General features: G+C 36.5%; 1 protein-coding gene across 1 annotated transcript in view; it reads right to left on the reverse strand.

Annotated features, from left to right (window-relative positions):
• The window catches only part of ZFHX3 (zinc finger homeobox 3), a 533,455-nt gene that overhangs the window by 407,894 nt on the left and 107,582 nt on the right, over positions 1–17,979 (reverse strand). The window contains exon 3 of the mRNA XM_040571666.1: positions 16,161–16,266. The gene's annotated coding sequence lies outside the window, so the exon portion shown is untranslated. The remainder of the gene's footprint in view (positions 1–16,160; positions 16,267–17,979) is intronic.

A 17,979-nucleotide genomic window follows, 5' to 3' on the forward strand; every position in this document is an offset into this window, starting at 1 on the left:
ACAGCTGGTTATAGCGGTAACCTAATAAAGAGAGAATTTTAACTGATTTCCTTTTGTCATTCCAAAGACCAACAGGAGAGATGTCATCAGCCATTGTCAAATATTTTTTAGTCCTTTAGCACCCCAGTGATTACCTTAACAGATCAGTTTACAATGAGCCTGTCGAAGTGAGAAGGCCTGCATCCTAGGATGTTCAGTGGAAAAGGAAAGAACAACACCGTAAAGGGGTTTTGTAAGTCTCTATTAATGAATTCTGAAACTGGAAAATGACACTCCTGTCCTGATAATCTGTAACACTTCGAAGCAGATCTTATAAACTAATGGGCTTCAGCATCCAGCATCGATTTGAGGTAATTATGTGTAAATGGAAAAGCAGTAGGAAAAACAGAGTCAACCCTGTTTCAGCTACACTGTGCAAGACCAGTGACAGGTCTCTCTCAAATGGCAAAGCTAAAATGCACTGAGCTACCCAGACCTTGCTTATCAAACCCTCATCTGCAAAATTCTTCTTTAAAAATACTTTATAAAATAATTTATAAACATCCAGATCCATACAAATTACAGCAATAAAATAGCACATGCAATTTTTACTTTCAATTCGCTATTTCTTCAAGAAACTTTGAGTGGTTTTCCCAGGTAAGAAGCAAAGAACTCAAAGGAATGATTTTTTTCTGCCATAACAAAAAAGGGAGCTAACTGCCAGTATTTTCACATTTAATTTCCCCCAAAGTGTCTTTCTAAGGAAGCTATGTAAACTGAGATAAGATGTTGGAATGAGAGACAACATATATTGGTGGAAGAGAATAAGCAATGTCATGAGAATGACCAAGCAAGATTTTCTGACATTTCTTTGTCTTGACAAGAGAAGACAAGTAAAGGTGCGCTGTTTCATTGCTGCTAAATGTTGTGTCTACACAGTTGTTTCAACCTTCGGTCTGTGGATCCACAAGGGAGAACAAACCATTAGTAATAGGAATATGAAAAGCAGTTAAAAAAAAGCCTCTGGTCAGTGGTGTGAGATTTGCAATGTGGGGGTTCACACCTCAACTGTAAACCTTCAGAGGATTCACCAACTGAAAAAATTTCCAGCAATAAGGAAAACTGTTTGTCAAGCTCTTGCCATTGCACTACAATATTTCCCATGCTACATTTTTACCAAATTCCTAGCATTTTAGTGAACTGCCCATGTAAAATTGCACTGCATTGGCTAGAACACGCTGTCAGTTCCACAGTCTGAGATCTTAGAAGAATCCTAAAGATGGGGGGGGAAAGACTTCCCCTTTCAAGCAGCGAACAATGGAATCAGTACTTTTTTTTTTTTAATAACTCATCCTGTATATTTTTCAGCAACACTTTTAGAACAAGCAGCTATGTATTACTTCCTAAGGCTTATACTGAGCACTTACTAGGAAGCACAACTACCACCCCCCACTGTTATTAACATTTCTAAAAATTTGCGATTTTTTATTTTGTGGATTTCTGTCTGCATTGAACCAATGCTATATCAGCAGAATTTGTCATCTTTACTGCCTGTTTTAAAAGGCACGAGAAATTAAAGACTCCTAGTTTCTTCAGAGAATCAACTGTTATAATATTGTCTTGTACATAATTTTGGACAGAGAATCTCATGTAATAATTTCTGCATCAAGCCCATACTTCTACTTCAGAAATTACATTACAAGGGAAAGACTTGAAATCAAGGCATTCAGTGACAGGGAATCCACACGATCTTTAGCTAGTCTGTTTTAACAGATGTCTACACATTCTGCTAAAAAACATACAACCTGTATTTATTGATATTATACACAAGGATTTTTTCGTTTTCCTACTGGATATTAGCCTTTTTTTTTTTATAGAACCAAGGATTACAATTGCTCCTTTAACTACAGCATGAGACCAGATTCTTCTGTTCACTATTAATCTATCCTAATCACTCGGTGGTCTTCAGAGGCTTTTTTTTTTGATGCTTTCCTGATTGTAGTTCAACACCTTGCAATCACAACTTAGGCTTTGTCTTCTATTTTTGTGGTTTGATTTTTTTGTTATTGTAGTTGTTTGGGTTGTTGGTTTTTGTTTTTTTTTTTAGTTGGTAGGTTTGTTTTAAAGGAAGGAGTAACTTCACATTATCAAATGTTAAAGTGTACATTAATGATAAAAATGACCTTTAAAATTATTTGGATTTGGTATCAAAATGGACCTGCACCCATCGTTATTATTTGATATTAATTTTTGGATTATCTGCAAATTTGCACTGCAACTGTTTCATACTTTTATGCTTAATGTGTTAACCCTTACTTAATTCCAACCAGGCCATGAACGTGAATTCTGTTGCATCTCTTTTCCCTAGCTAGATGTATTTTCCCAATGATCTGCAAACTTTAGGAACAAAGAATTAGTTTTAAAATTAACAATGCAGAGCTTAGTATTAAAGAATGTATCCAAACTGGGGAACGATCAAAACAAAAAGGATCACAAGATAAAATTTTGATCCTATCAAAATTAGTTTTATCCATTCCTTTAAGGTCACAGTATCACCCCAGAATTCATTCTTTCCATTTCTTTCAATTTTATGACATCACCCCTAGAAAAGCCTAAAGGACAGTGCTTCTGACACTGTTAACTTAGTGCTCAATTTGGTCAGGACCAGCCGGCGTGTATTCCAGAGGCAGAAAGGGAAGACAGCCACTCTAAGGCTTTGCTAAAATCTGTTCAGTACCATGAATGTTAAAGTGATGCTCAATTCTTTAACTATTTCCATTTTTTCCACTCATATCAACCAAATTGCTTGTCCTGAGCGAAGAGTAATATAAGTCTCATGTGTAAAACTTCAGCTCTTGCTGCCTGCATTAGTCCATTACATTGATTTCTATGTTTTAATGAAAAAATCCCCTCCCTGTGTTCATTTTTGGATTAAAGTTTTGTTCTAACATGAAAAGAGCATTCCTGCGCCCCCAATAAGCATGCACAGAGAAAACTGCTATGGCAAAGACATAAAACGTTTCTGGTTTAGTATGAATTTACAACAGTAGAATCACAAAGAAAATTCCTTTGTAACTGTAATTTAATTGATATTACCTTTTTTTTGCTCTCAAAAACAACAACGTTAATCATCACAGTGTTATCCGTGGTCACCACCAAATACTCAAGATACTGAAACAGGTCTTCCACAAATGAGAAATATATATATGATTTTTATAGGGCTCTCTATATGTATGTATATCAAAAAGCACATCTACCTACAAGTACTCTCTATATGTATAAAAGAAGAACTGCTTTAAAAAAAAAGCACTGTTTTTTCTTTCTGACAAACGGGCATGAAATAACAGGCTGACATCTGCCTCTGCAGGTCATTCCAGTCAGGCTGCTGCATGTCAGAATTCAAACTGCTCCATCCATCAATGGCAGACCAAAAATTAACGTAGCTTGGAAACTCTGCAGCAAGACAGTAACAGCCCAATTTAAAGTCTGACCTTCGGAGAACGGTGGGGTAAGATGGAAAAATTATTTCATGCCCTGTACCAAAGCCAACAACACAGTTCAGAGGGATTTTCAGTTAATTTATATAGAGAGATAGATATGAAATAAAGTTTGCCAGAATACAGATATTAAACTGTTATGTCAGATAAGAGAGCTGTTATAAAAGCTTTTAATTTATAAGGCAATATCAATTATGTTTACAGAGCTGCAATTTTATGACATTTAGAATTTTCATTTCTCTAAACTGAGGATTAGTACAAAACAAGCAAATAAAAAAAACAATCCATAGTGTATTCAGGTTATAATCAACACTACTTTCTTAGTGATCGGCTGGGTAAAACCTAGAGTTAATCAACCTGAAAAATTGGATTGAAAGGAGGAGTTCTTGCCAGATATACAATTTCTGGTCAAAGTAAACAAACAACTGTAAGACAACTGTTCACACTTTCTCACACATGATTTTATGAAAGAATTTGCTCAACTAAGTAATTTAATAATCAGAGGCATACACATGAACAATGCACACCAGCAGAAGTAATGAGGTGCCTTTAGCCTTCTGGACTCTACACCAGCAGTTAACAGTGATTAATCCATTTGTTAAATCACCTACTAACACACTTGTTAATTGCTCAATAAGCTAATTTAAGTAGAAGCCTAATAACATATAATTGATATCTTCCATTTGCTGTTGTAAATAGAAATACCATACAGTTCAAAATTTCAACAATAAAATCAAACAAATTCAGAGTAAAATTCAAATAATTCAATGAAATCACCAGATCACATTTTAAATGTACACCCAAAACTTGAGAAAGTCATTTTTCCCAAGCTTTTTTTCTGGAGGTGATCTAAAAAGCTGGTTTATAGTTTTATTTCCTTACAAATTATTTTTTCTAATGTTGCAAAACGTTTTCCTTTTTTAAACAGCTAGTTTTCTTTGCAGCGGAATCAAAGACAAGTAATGCTTCCCAGCATGTATGCAGGACTGCTGATAAAACTTGTGGGTAACACAAGCTTGGGGAATGGCAAAAGCCGTGAGAAAGCAATGGTCTCATGGTTCAGCATGGTATGAACTACCTGTAAAACAGGACCAATTGCGATATTACAGATTTTTCAATATTTAAATATAAAATAATTACACCTAGGAATAAAGAGAGGATTTCAGAACTATGAAGACAAAATATTCAGGAGATCTTTGTAATGTGGAGACTCTAACACTCTTTGTGGGAACAAAGAATGGGAAAGGGATTTCATGCCTAGATATGGTGTTGATGAGACCAATGTAGGAATACGGCACACAACTCTGATGTCCAGCACCAAAAGCCAACTGACGAACCAAAAAAACACAGTTAAATAAGTAATAGCCAATCCGTACTTAGCTTATCAAAAAGAAAATAGAGGTAGAAAGGTATCTGCATGTAAAGCAAGTATTGGGTAGTAAAAGTTTCCATCTAGTCAAAAAGGTCCAAAACAAGGACCAACATCTGGAAGCTGAAGCTAAGCAAATGCAAACAAAAAGGTGTACAATTTAATATTTGACTGAGTAGTAAGGAAATGACAATCTTCTTGTCTTGAAATATCCATATGAAGGCAAATTGAAACAGTACAGTATATACTGTTTAAACACAAGTTTATAGGCTTAATAGAGAATTAAGTAGGCTAATTTTAATAGCATATGTTACACAGGACATAATATGATTTAATACTCCCTTATGGCCTTAAAATCTATAATCAATGAAATAATCCATTAGTTGCATTTTATAGAGTTTCTTACATGTTCCTGTGAAATATCTGGAGCAGCCCTCTGCCAAGGACAAGTTCGCAGAGCGGTCTTTCTTGGTTTGATGCAGTAGGGAACTGAAACACTTGCACTCTAATTACCACTGAGAAAATATATTAGGTTGAAGAGTGGAACTGTAATGATTTTATGACCAAATATGCATGCTAGCAAAAGTGTTGTAAGCTATTAAGAACTCTGAAAACTTCAAACAGTTATAGGCCATCTGACCGGGACAAGGAATTATTTTCCGCATTTTATCTTCTACTGCAAATTATTGTGTTTTAAGCGTAAAAAACAAACATACAAAAAACACAGTAATTGTTGCAATAATTTTAACATTAATTTTAATTACTGGTGACTATTTAGAACTGAAAAACGCTTATTTTAATAAATATCGTGGTTTACACTAGTAGTAACCATATATAGTTCTTTACAGTATCCTAGTATTTTATTCTCCAAATAAAACAATTATTACACACCAAACTGTGCCGTTACCCCATTATTTCCATTAGACTAATGGAAATTATTTACTTTTGTTTGTTTGTTTTCCACAGAATTAATGCACATGGTACACAGAAAAAGGGAACTGATGAATTATTTTTAACTAGACCTGGGACTTCACAGTTTACAATCAGTTCACAGCTTTCTTGCCAATGTATTGTACTTAATGAATGCAATTATTTTAAGGAGAAAAAAAGCATTTATCTATTAACATTAATCATTACATTAAGTGAAGTTATATAGGATATCCCCCACTTACCTTGAAGTAATCGAAGCTGTAGTCAGTATCCTTTTAAAGGAAACTGTGGAAACTTTAACAAATCTATAACTGAGTACAACTATGCTGAAAAAATAAACTGTTTTACTTTTCTCCATTGAAAAGGGTCAAGTCTGAGAAGAATGTATAATCAAGGTAGTACTAAGAACTTACAAGATTTACTTTACTTTATTTACAGATCTGTTTGGATGATAACAAAGTCAACTGGCAAATTAAAACACCAAATTTTATTCTTACTCTCCTGTGCATTTCCGAATGACAGACAACAGGCACTTTGTAACAAATTCTCAAATGCTATGCAATCCTTTAATGGCTGTTAATACTATAGTGCTCAAGACTCCTGAGCGGTTTTGGTACTACTAAAGGAAAAGTTTCTTCTTTTAGAGAGCCGCATTTAAAGTAAGTAACTGAGAGAAGTCACAATGATTTCTAGGACAAGGAAAAGTCGTAAATTTTCTGTATTATCAACATTTCTTTCATTCAGGGCAAAGCAGGATTTTAACCTATTACACTGATATGGTAGGTGTAACTAAGTGCAACCTTCAGAAAAATGTTATTTGCAGATACGAAGATGTACTGATTTATTTTCACGGAGAGCAACACAACCACGACCCGCAGCCTTCCCCCGTGCAGTCTCTGCATTTCTTCTCAGACCTGCATCCCGCTGCAGGAGTGCCACAAGTTGACAGCTCACTGCTGGTCTTTCAGCTGACATACTTTATTAGTAGTTTCTTTTAATTTTCTTTAAATGTAGGAATACTTAAAACACTTCCCTGAGCATCTTGACAACTGCAAGTGCTTCAAATATTTCAAAGGTAAGTATGATTTTTTTTTAAATAGCCTCCAGCTATGTCATCAGCGGACACTCATTTCTCAAATGCTGCTGCTTTGCATTCTCCCTCTTCACCCACTTTTTCCTACTTCTCTTACTTGTGTTTCTTGTTCCACAATTCTTTCTCTCTCCCAGCCAAATACCGGTACTGTACCACAAGACTCATGGTGCCAAAATGAACCACCTCACGTTCTTTCCTTCTCCTAACTATCAGTGGCAATTTTATTGTGGTCTTTTTGAAAATTTAGGCTCATCAACAAAAATTACTGCCATACATAGGAAGCTAGGTAGTATTTAAAGAATGAAGGTTTAGAAGCTTCTGCCTTTAGGAGCACAAACTAAATTTGAACAACAGATAATGATGCAGAACATGGTATAAGCAGTCTCCAGCTAGGAGGCCTCTGACCAGCTAAAACATTTCTTGTTACTTTCCCCCTTTAAGTAATTCCTTCTCTGCATGCTACAACTACAACAAAGGACATGTTTTGTACTGTTCCAAAGTTTATATGCTTACGAACACTATGGCTGGGAGACACCAGAAATAAAGACAATTGATAGACAATCAATTGAAATTGAAAAACAATCTCACCCTTCTCCATAAGCACCCCCGTCTGCCTTCTGCTATCCAGTGCAATTTGCAAGCTTCTCTTACAGACATTTAAAAACATTTCACTTCTTTATAAAATACCATTTCCTAATGCAACTAACAAATTAATGTATTATAAATATGAGTGCAAATATTTAGAAGTGAACGTAAAATGTGTAAAACAAAAGGCAGATGCCTAAAAACAACCTCAATTTAAAAGAAAAACATATGAAAGACACTGAATGGCTGCATAGGATGTCTCGGCACCTTCACATACACTGACAGCAGAGAACAATTCTGGATACTACATTAACGGATTCATGTTTGGAAATATGTTGTTTGCTCTGAATTATTTCAACTCTCATCCTTTAAATTATTAATGTAATATCAAGGTTCTGTTTTTAAGAGCAAGTCCACTCTCTAGGAACAAAGGCAAGATTAGCCACAGAAGAGAGCAGGGAACAATACAAAAATTATTAAATAAAACTGTATATACAGTAACCTAAATTTATATTCATCTTTCCTAGAACATATGACTACATACGCACTAACAGTTAGTAGTATTGTCACTAGAAACGCATTTCCCAGATTTTACTTTTATATATATATATATACACACATACACACACGCATAGGTGTATCTATATATAATGCACACGAATATACTCACATGTATCTGGTCTATATGGAAGGGGGAGTGGTCTTTTTTTAAAGTTGAAGTTTAGTAATTGGTTGGCAGGGGAAAATGAAAAGGAAGGAAAAGAGCCTATTTTTTCACTAAATAAAAGATAAGAGATTTCCAACACTGCATTATGGTGAAAAACTGACAGCACGAAAGTACTGCACAGATGGAAAGGACAGAAAACATGCGAAGATATAAAAGAACAGAAGGAGAAAGATACGATAGTTATCTCTGCACAGTTACCCCATTTCTGGGATACTACTGGGATACTAATTAAGATCACAAGTGTCTCATGTTGGATCAGCAGCAGCAGTTGTGTGTCAAAAGTGAATGGGAGGAACAGAACAATCAGCTCTTGTTTAGAGGAAAACTATCAGAAAGGTAGCAGACTGTGTGAAGTTGCACAATTTGAATTTTCTCTCTTCCCACCTGTCCCAATCACAAAAGTATTTAACTCTATATGAGAGAGGGAACAGCCTCCTCTGTTGACTGGGCAAATTCCTTTAACACAGCCACAATAACCCACACAATTTCACTGTAAGTGCTCAGAACATGATTGGATTACTACTTGGAAAATGAGAAGAACAGGAGGATAAGATCAGGTTAGGACAACTGAGACCATGCCCGACTAGCACTACAAGAGGAAGCACAATTTTTCTTAGGACATGCTGATACTGAACTAAAACCAGCTTCCCAAAGAAAGGCTGTCGCAGAACCCGCTCCGCTCTACCAAATTCTTCCACTGTACTGGGGATGACATAAAAAACTGTTGCAGTTCCAACCAAGCATATCTACACGTAGAGGCAACCAAAGAAAAATGGAAAGTTACATAAATTTACTATGTACAGGCACATCTTTTCAGCTGCTACATTTAGCTATGTGAAATGGCCACATTTGTGCGTGTTTGCATGTCTGTTGTGAACGCGCATGCATTTCTACTGCCATGGAGCAGCCATGCATGATGCATGTGATGTGCAAACTGCATTTACGCAGGTTGAAATATTTCAGTATTTGATGTTTGTTCTTGACAGAGAGCAGTACTTCCATTGAAAGCTCATTTAATAAAAATAATGCAATGCAAATGAACCTAAATCAGAAAAATTAGATTGATGGAAGTAGCTCGGTCGCTGTAATTACACAAGGTGTATTATTTCCTAAATTCTCTTTGCATTAAATATATACCATACATTTATCAAACATAATTAGCAGTTTAGGTGACAAGGATTTGATTTTTCTCCTGCAATAAAAATCCCTCTACATTGGTATGTACATCTAAAATATATTATGAACATTTTCTTAGTATTGCTGTTTCTCTTAAAAAAAATCATAGGATCAAAGAATCAGAGGGGGAACACCATTTGGGACTTACAAAGCAGAAGATGAGGAAGATGGCTAGGTCAGCCTTCTGTGGATTTCATAAGCATAAAATAAAATTAAATCAGTCAAAGCTTTTAAGGTTGTTAGTCAAATAAATCATATTTGAAAGCAAAATAATTGATGATACCCCGTTACATCTTTATTTCCTTTATAATCAACATTTCATTTTTTAAGATACAGAAATAAATTGATGAAAAACAGCAATGGAAACAGAAGTTAAAAAAAGCTGTTACAAAGTCAAATGTGGTTTATAGGTATTCTAGTGAAAGAAATGGGTTTGGGGAAGACAGACTAAGCATATTCAACAAAAATCTTGTTTTTATGTAGCTCTACCTTTTCTTTGCCTTTTGATAATTTACCTCTGACTAAACCTAATTTGAAGAATAGCCTGGAGAATCTATTTTAAACCACAAAAAAAAAGTAAGGTGATGCTACACTGAGCTGTAGCATAAGACTAATATTAACACACTATTCTCAAGCTTTAACTGATACTCTTCAATCTGACTTCCTGATTGACAGCCTGTCTTACATTTGAATCTCCTGTCTTCAATTTCCATTTCAACTTAATATTATTGCAACGTGTTTTCTAAGTGAACCCTGTGTTGTATAATATAACAGCAGTACTGTGGGTCATATCTTCCAAACTGTTCCAAAGATGAGTTAAATATTTGAGACTTCTTAGACAAGCTGTGCGGGTTTTTAAATCTAGCGAAGATCAGGATCAAAGTTGTGATCATTGAAAATGCCCTGTTCATTGTACAATGTGCGAAAGCAGCCACTTAGATTGTAGGCACATGGAGAAAGAGTCAAAATACCCAAAATGGGATGCACTCCTATGTATTTCCACAAATAAGATTTACAGTAATGTTAAACTACTAAACAACTACACTTTTCAGGACTAATTATCTAATTGTAGCTTATTTCACGCCTTCTGTGGAAGATGTGCAGCAAGCAGTTCTCTGTTGGAGCAGCCAATAAAGTCCGTGTCACACAGCTCACATAGACCTTCCCACTGTAATACTGTCAATTCCTTTCTGCTGCTTCCCCACCAGCTGTATTCAGCAGAATCAAGTGTCAAATCATCGCCACAAAAACAGCCGTTTTACCTTTACACAGAAGACTACCCATCTCTGTATCAGCACTTCGATTCTGTTTACTCTGTTGTATGCCATGGGGCACTTCAAGCTTTCTGCTTTATACATTCAAATCTTGATATTCCAAGATACCAACCAACAGGGCACGGGGCAGTTTTGCTTATGCTGAATTTTCAGCAAGGTTTCACAAAGTGCTCTTTTTCACAAGGCTCTCTTCACAACTGCAAGCCACGGAATACATGAACTACAGAAACTGCCTGGCTCCAGCGGAACAGGGCTGGCCAAACCTCTCTCTTCAGGAAGGACTAAGGGTGTCTCCAGTCTCATAGCAGCTAGCCCCAGCTAGCTAATATTTACAGGCTATGATGCAATTTACGGAACAGAGGCACATTAAAACCTATTAAACATGTTTAAGAAATTTCATTAACAAACAATTACAAAACACTTCTATTTCTTTCTCACTGAAATTAAATGCAGTGACATCAGCTTCTCTGACCGCCGCACAGCCAAATGAAAACATTCACAGCACAACTCAGATAAGGAAGTTTTTTCCCCTTCTCCCTGAATGTTTGGGCAGGGGGAGAGGACACATGGGTTTTGTTTGGTTTTTGGGTTGTGTTTTTTTGTGTGCTTTGTTTTGTTTTATAGTTTCACAGATAATAACTATATAAAAATAATGGCAGAAAGCACTTTCAGTTTTTCTCTTAAAATCCCCTAGGATTATATGGGGACCTCAAGTCAAAAACCTTCACTTTAGAACAATAAATAAATAAACCTGCTAAAGCCTTCCCAAGGCTGGCCAACTGTAGCATAAGTAATGCAAAAGGCTGAGAGATGCCAGATAAATTTGATTACTATAAAAGATGGGAATATGTTTCTTTCCTCAGAGAATTCACAAAAAGGGGTCAAAAACAAAGTAGCACTGAAAGCGAACAACTTCATTTCACCAACAACTCAAGGCGACAATACAATACAATTTTGTGGGAACGTTTTTATCACATTGGTGCAGAGACCTCCTAATCTTCTATTTCTGAAAAAGGAAAATAGGAAAGAATCCAAGCAAAATGAGACTCTTCTTTCCTTTTGGGAAAAGTTGTCCTGATTAGTATATCAATTTAGTAAAGAGTTCAAGAGCTGTTTTCTTCGTACACCTTCTACCAGTCTAATAGAATCTCAAGCACGCTTCATTAGAAAAAAACAATCTTTCACTTCATGTTATTCTTCCTATTTGTCAGATTACAAAATCATTTGTATCAAACACATTCAGAGAGCATCATTAGGAGAAATGACCTACCATACTTTCCTTGTTAAGGAAAAAAAGGTGTTGAGTCTCTGCTAATTGTTACAGCCCTAGGAAATGATTAGATGCAGAGATGCTCTGAGCACGATTCTCCAGCTAGAAGATAGCCCTGATTTCACATTGCTACATTTTTCCTCCATAAATAGATGAGCTCTTACCAGTTGCTATCACAATGGCGCCAGTATTTTGCTGACCTCTCTGGAATTACTTTTCCTTCATATATCTTAGGGTTGACTAACACATGTTGGTGACTCCCAGTCATGCCATCAGCTAACACACCCTCATCCCTAGCCAGTGGTATACTTTCAGCCAACAGCAAAAGGTACTAGAATCTATTAGATTTCACCTAATTTTCATTACTTCTTCAGAGTCAACCAGTTCTTTCTATTTAATATCCCAAATTTTCACTTATCAGCATCTCACAGCACTGGGTCTTCAGCCCAATTTCAGTAAATCTACAAGTGATTTTCACAGAAGGCTTACAAATAAAAAGTATGAAAAAAGTTGATCTTTGAGGGAAAAGTAACTTCCAGTCTGATAAATTTCTTTTCAGCACACAAAAACTCTTTACTCACATCACACTTCTTGTACAAACTTCATTTGAATCCAAGCAGAAATTAAGCAGTAGACTACTTCTATCTTTCCATTTCGGTTAAAACAAATGTAAGGATTTCGGTTTTGCCATAGGCAGTTCCGAACCATCTTCTGAGAAGCTCAGCTAAATGACAGTAATATGAAGCAATCTATTTGCTATCACTGAGAATAAAAGTTTTCCTTTATAGACAGTGCTTTTCCATACTAGAAAATTAAAATCACAATTCCTAGTGCTATTAGGTCCTCAGAGATGAACGTACACAACCAAATTTGGTCAAAACCTGTTCAGGATTGAGTATTAGATGCTTTACAGTAACTAAGCAGAGCCATTTGTGTCAAACAATTTCAGAAAGAAAAAAAGCCTAATTATCTCTTATTCATGCCATTGCTGCTTACTTTACCACAGTCTCCTGTGTAATTGCCATGCGACTCTTACTTCTCTTTTGCAGTACGTACATTTAATGGTGGGCTCTAGAAACTAAGAAAAATCATAGAATTGTGGAATCATTAAGGTTGTAAAAAACCTCTATGATCACTTAGTCCAACCACCCACCCACCACCAATATTGCCCACTAAATCATGTTCCGAAGTACCACACCTGCCCTTTCTTTACGCACCTCTAGGGACAGTGACTCCCCCACTTCCCTGGGCAACCTGTCCCAATGCCTAACCACTCTTTCCGAGAAAAATTTTTTCGTAATATGCTACCTGAAAAAAGGACAATACTGGCTATCATGAAAACAAACGAATTAGATGCTGGCTTTAAAAGTCACCTATATGCCGTCTTCTTTTAACCTCTTTTTCTTTCTAGCCAGGTTGCTTGCATGAACACAGTAGAACAGCAAAGCTGTTAGGTACTACGTGTTTTTAGAGAACAAAAACGCAATGTAGAAATATGAATTTTAAGATAAATAACAAAGCAAGATTTGTGAAAGTGCATCAATTTCTTCAGATGCTATTTTCTCCTTTCTAAGAAACCTAAATTCCTTTGCTTTCATTGTTAATTGTTTTCAGTATTAATGGCAAAAATCCTGACCAGTAGCAATTTACAAACACAACAAAATTATATGGTAAGAGAGCTAGAGACATACATATGCGAATACTCAGTGCAGAAAGGGTACTGTAACCTGCTTCCTTTGCTTAAGAGATCACTTTTGGAATGTCTGTAAGGCTAAGGCACAAGAGTCTTCTAGAGTTAACGATCTTTGTACTTCAGTGGCATAATTAGTTGATTTTTTTTTTTTTTTTACACCAAGGGGTTATTGAAAAAACAGATGAAACCTGCAGAAGGATGCTCCTGCACAGAACAGTGACTGATGGGCAGCTCTTTGACTAGATGAACAAAGGGCTCCTGTGGATTTTAATAACACTGATCCACTTATGAATCATAAATGATACAGAAAGCCTTTTGCATCTTTGAGATTTTCAAAGATTTCAGGGAGGGAGAGTGTTCCCATCCAGCAAAACAACATTCATCATTAGGGTGTTGTTTTTCGGGTTTTGTGTGTTTTTTGTTTTGTCTTTAAGAATACAACTGCATTTGGTGTTTGACATGGATGTACTCTCACAGCCAAATTTTTAGATATTTTTGCCATAGCTAAGCTATGTGAAAGTGGGAAGCGTAGCAGGTTTTCACAACTATCTGAAATATTTCATAGGAAAACTGAAAACAGACTCAACAGTAAGGCAGCATCCAGATGACCAGTAAGACCACTAATGAAGAGACCGTGAAACTGATTGATATTAGACTGTCATTTCTCATGGTTTTAAAGAATTTTAATGGATTCTTTTTAATTTAGATAAAAATAGTTCATATAGTTTCTGCTTTAACCACAAGCCTATAACGAACTGTAAATAGATGTAGCTAGAAGGTAAGATTAACATATATTTTTAAAAAAGCAGAAGCTAATGTTTTCAGAAAAAAAGCCTAAGCAGGATTTGATTTTTTGGCTCCAGGACATCACAAGAAAACATTTCTCCAAGCAAAGTAACTTCCAGCTTTCTCTTTCTGAACATACCAAATACTTTTATCGGAACAACACCTTATCAAGGCACAGTTCTTGCACTGAGTTCTAAAACTATGTACACATAACTGTATATTTTATATGTATGTAGTTTCCTATGCACATATTCCTTCGGTAAACTTTCATAATTACATTTTCAGAATAACACAGACTCAAATGCTAGGAAATGTAGTCAAACTCAAAGGCTTGGAAATACAAATACAAAACTTACTAGGATAATGTTACTTTGGATGCTTGTATGTAAGTTTTAATTTAAATCTCATTTTCCTACAGGAGATATATGTCAATAAATACAGGAGAAAAGTTAGGGTGACTTAGAAGGAAAACAGAAAAAGAAAGTTCTGTCTCTGACACTGCCCAAGGGACCTTAACTCTGCGTCTATTATGCAAACGTATGGCACACAAAACTAGGACTCCTGACTAACAATACCAGTCTCACCTCCCCTCTAGTTCCTAAATCCACTGTCCCCCTCAAACACAATTTCACTGGACTTTTGATCTCAAATCCTGTCATGTAGCTTTTAGAATTTCCATTTTATGAAAGTTGACATTTTCACCACCATCATATCAATATGTAATACTGTAAAGTAACGTTCTTCAGGCTCAGACAGAACCGTACAAAAACCTAGCGAACTTCCTTAGGATATTTAGTGATGCAGCATCATTTCTAACAAGTTTTTGTTTCTGTTAAAGACATACTTCTTTCAAATACAAGCATGAGAGTTTTTTTAAAAATTAAAAGTTGGCACATCTGAGATAGTATTAGAACAAAAAACCTCTCACAGCAGTGACTGCATAGACCGCAAAGGCTGTGCTCGTTCTGTGCATGACAGGAATTTTTCATTTCATACATCATTTACAACTTGCTGTGGTGATTCCACAAATCTGTCTATGCTATTAGCGTAAAGTTAAGTTTTTCCCTCCCAAGAAATTCATTTGGGGATAAATATTATTGGTTATTTTAGCCAGCATTAATTTCAACAAAATTCAACTGTGCAACTAGGTCACCACAGCACTGAGAGCAGAAAAGCAAAACATACTTAGTACTAGGTAATGAAGACAAAATCTTATATTCTTATACACAATATAGCATATTTGAATACATCAAAATAAAATTATACTGTCTACATCATAAGCAAACTTACTGCAGAAGCAATAATACAATAGCAAGAAGTCAGCTAATGCACACACTTGTTTCAATATTTTTAAATGTACATTTGCATTTATGTCCCCTATTTTCAGAAATTACTATTTCAGGACAGTGAGAGACCTGGAACAAAGCTTCTTCTTGCAAAAACAGGTTTAGGTAGAACACACCTACTTTTTCTTTGGTCTTTACCACAGGCAGATCACTTACTGTTGTAACTGTCCCAGAAAAACTATGACTATTATCCTTACTGGTAAAGTTATCATTGTTGGCATAGTCTTTAAAAATGCTTGAACATTGCACTCTGTTCTGAGACCACTGAACTAGGCACTAAAGCCTTAAACTCACACTGTGGCCGCAATTCACACACCTTCAGACTGTTTGACTGAAAGCTGAAAAATGGACAGCTTTTACATAAAATTCATTTAAATATTACTAAATACTTGGACTTAGAACTCAGCTTGGAAAAAAAAAGAAAGGTTTTCTTACCGTAAAATGAAGGACTTCTGAGCTGGAGGAGTGTGTAACACAGGACAGAAGAATCACTTCCTGGGCATTAATTCCACCTCTTGTTCACGATAAATCCAGAAAGTATCTAGCACCAAAAAAAATGAAAAACGGATTTAGCAGGGCTTGGGTGCCTTGTGTACTTGGCAGACAAATTCTCTCATGGTCTTCCTTTCTAGTCTAAAAGCAAAGGTGAGGGAGGAAGCCACAGCACTGGTTTGGTCCCACACCGGGGTGTGCTGGCACTGTGCCGGTGCTGGCACTGGAACACATCCAGTGTCAGAGCGCTGGGACAGCACCCGCGGTGCCGCCTGGCCCCAGCTCATGGGCAGCATGCAAAGAACAGCCCATGGCCCGCACCTGCTCTTCTGCACCCCAGAGCTCACGCAGTCACTTGTCCAGGGGCCTGACCTACTCCAGTCAGCATTTCTGCGCATGGAAAACAATGGCAAGCTACCGAGCAAGCAGACCTCTTCCTTCTGCGCCCTAATACATAAATACAGGTATTGAAAAGGAGGTACAAAGTTGTAACATAAGCTGCAGATGGAAGAATATCTTTGAAGAAAGCACCAGTTAACATTTTCAGAAAGATAAGGCCGCAGAGCCAATCATTATCAAACGTATGAAAAAGGAACTAAATATAGATTATATCAATCTCCTCCTTTTGCGTGTCAAAACCATATTTTAATTTTGTTTTTAAATCTGCCAATCAGGGCATAACGGATCACCCAAAAAATGTTTTAACTTTCAAACATCTGTCACATGTTAAAATAACCCATGTCAAATAGACATACTAGAGGAAAACTTGAGGGGTACACAGACGAGCTTTCACAGATTCATCATATTTCTGGCCTCTAAAATGTACTCTTAAAATATTCAGATACTATTAAGAACTGAAACTTCCAGCCAGAAAATTTCTTCTTTCTGGAAAAGATTTTGGGGAGGAAAAGAAGCTTCAAGCAGTAGCAGATGCATTGTATTTCTTTCTAGAAGAGCAGAGAAGAGACTGCAAGGTTTGCAAGATAAGATGGACTAAAACAGGTCCTCGAGTCAGCCATGCAATTTTAAGCAGACCAAACATGTCTTGTCATCTCTAAACACTGAGCTATATTACATTTTAATCTCAATTCACATCCAGAATTATTTCTAACACTAAGAACTGACATAACAGATCTCTGCTCCAGAGCAAAGAGCTCTCTGCTCCGGGCTGGATGCCTAGTATTTCCCTACTCCTCTGACCTCAGCTGTAAAAAACATTGTTATTCTTCACTGATGTTTCCTGAACTGAAGGAGAGAAAAGTATAGCAAGAGAAAGAGGTCACTTATAATGAGAGGCAATTCCATCAGGCAGACACCAACACAAAAACAGAGCAGGGATCTACATGCGCGAGTCTCAAGCCATCCCTAACCTGGCACAGTCAGGGCTTCTCCACCTCGCAGGCACTGGCAGGTGTCTGAACCACTAACAGTGCTACGCATTCCGCACAGCCAAAGGAAGCACGGCATTAAAGAGAAAAGGAGTCCAAGTGCAAACAAACCAAAACCCAGCAAGATGAATGATTGGGGAAGTCTAAACAGGCTATTGCAGTATAAGCAAAAATCTAATCCCCAAAAGTGGTTGAGAGAAAAGCAGACAGGAAAAAAAACACGAAGATGGAAGTCAAGGGGTGGCCTCTTGTAAGGAGTTTATGTGGCAAGATTTACGGGGGGGGCTGCAGGGGTGGCCTCTGATACCTGAAGGGAAAAATACTTTCAGGAGTGTGAACCTTTTTTTTTTTTGACATCTATTAGAATGATTATT

Source organism: Cygnus olor, chromosome 12 (assembly GCF_009769625.2).
Source record: "Cygnus olor isolate bCygOlo1 chromosome 12, bCygOlo1.pri.v2, whole genome shotgun sequence".
In the NCBI taxonomy this organism is placed as follows: Eukaryota; Metazoa; Chordata; class Aves; order Anseriformes; family Anatidae; genus Cygnus; species Cygnus olor.